The 1,741-nt window shown below is 42.8% G+C and overlaps 1 protein-coding gene across 1 annotated transcript in view; it reads left to right on the forward strand.

The window, feature by feature from the left end:
• Positions 1 to 1,394, forward strand: part of TSPAN7 (tetraspanin 7) — a gene marked incomplete at its 5' end in the record, with an annotated part of 19,906 nt that extends 18,512 nt beyond the window's left edge. The window contains one exon of the mRNA XM_009888368.1: positions 267 to 1,394. The remainder of the gene's footprint in view (positions 1 to 266) is intronic.
• Between the last annotated feature and the right edge of the window lie 347 nt (positions 1,395 to 1,741).

Genomic DNA, 1,741 nt, shown 5'->3' on the forward strand with positions numbered 1-1,741 from the left:
CTGCTGAAGATAGCCGGCAAGTTTTAGATGTTCACCGTGTTCATTGAGAATTAAGTCTTCCCACGGGATTCTGTGCTTTGGAATTTTCATCCCAATATTCCGTCTAGTTCAAAAAAAAGGGGGGGGGTAGGAGGGGGACGGGAAATACTATTTAATGTTTCGTCATTTCGACTTTCTTCTTGAAAAGGGAGGGAAAAATATCCATCATGAACGCTGTTAGCAACCAAAGCAACCCACGTCTTTTCTTCTTATCCTCCCCGGCCCAGTCTTTCAGGAGCACGAAGTCCAGAGCCTGTCTGAAGATCAGGAGCTGCAGAATTGGAGAAAGACTGAAACGAATGTTATAGCACACACTGTCTCTCGCACGCACGCACGCACACCCACACCCCCACGAGCAAGCACGTGCGCGCGCGCACTCGCACCCCACCTCCCCGACTCTGTCCCATGCGTAGTGTACCATTCTGTGAAGTACTGCAGTGCCACCGAGAGCAGCCGGGTCCCCTCGGCCACCGGACCCAGACCCCATCCCCGCGGCTCGGCGTAGGACGGCACCGTATGTATGTTCTTGGTCACACAGTAGTTGCATCGTAAGTTAACAAAGGTAATTCATTAACAGCATTGATCGGGCTGTGCATGTAGTGACTGGAGGGCATAATTAGCCTTTCACCATGGTTAATAAGTGTTGCACACGTTCATATAAACCGGTATATGAAATATATATTCTTTTGGGTTTATCTTAATTTCTTGTTTTGTTTATTGCTTTACTAAGGTTTCCATCCTTTCCCCCTTCCCTGCGCCTGCCCCCCCCCGGCCCCTTCCCCGAAAACAAAGGAATCAGTAACATAACATAAAGATACTTGAAAACGATGTTAAAATGTTGTGCTTGAAGGGAACCGTTATTCCTGATGTTCTTCTACATCTTTGATTCTTACTCAGTGTTGTATGCCTAGTGCGTATCCCGGTAGGCTTTGTCTAGTGCATTTTGCCTCTGAACCTGATCCTGTGTAATACTGTTATTAAGCTGTGTTGTTGCTTACTGTGAAGGCAGGAATTTTGCTTCCTTTATTTTTATTAGGTAGTTATGAACTAATTGAACTGTGCTGTACTGCGGCCTTCATACCTTCTTCCTGTTCTTTCTTTTTCTTTCTTTTTGCATTGAGGTTGCAGCCACCAAATACATTGTTGAATCAAATCGAAATAAAAACACACACACAATAAAAAAAACCACAAAAAAACAGGCATATGAAATATTTTTGGGGGAAAGCAAAAGTTTAAAACCTTTTTAAAAAAATAGGACTTTTTTAATAATGCCTCTGTCTAGCATGCCAACGAGAATGCATTGATATTGTGAGTATTTGTGATATACGTATTAATAAATGGAACCATTACAGATTGCTAGCCGCTTCCTTTTTGTTCTTTAGTCGTAACAAAACTCTTTCGATGGGGGAAGAGAACACAAAACACAAGTGCACAGCTTGGAGTGATGTGTCTTTATGCATATTTTAACAACTAACTTGCTTGCGACAGAAAAATGTTACTACCCTGGGAAAAAAAAAAAAAAAAAAAAAAAAGAGAAAGAGCTGGAATTGTTTCAAATCTCCTAGAAAAACCTTCCGCAGCTGGTTTCACCACGTGACAAATACATACCCTCCGCTTTGCCATTTTTCTTCTTGTGACTGGTAACGATCGGCAGTGTTTAATTACCCCGTCTCTAGTGCTACGCGTGATTTTGGCCTTAAGC

Source organism: Charadrius vociferus, unplaced genomic scaffold (genome assembly GCF_000708025.1).
Source record: "Charadrius vociferus isolate BGI_N301 unplaced genomic scaffold, ASM70802v2 scaffold206, whole genome shotgun sequence".
In the NCBI taxonomy this organism is placed as follows: domain Eukaryota; kingdom Metazoa; phylum Chordata; class Aves; order Charadriiformes; family Charadriidae; genus Charadrius; species Charadrius vociferus.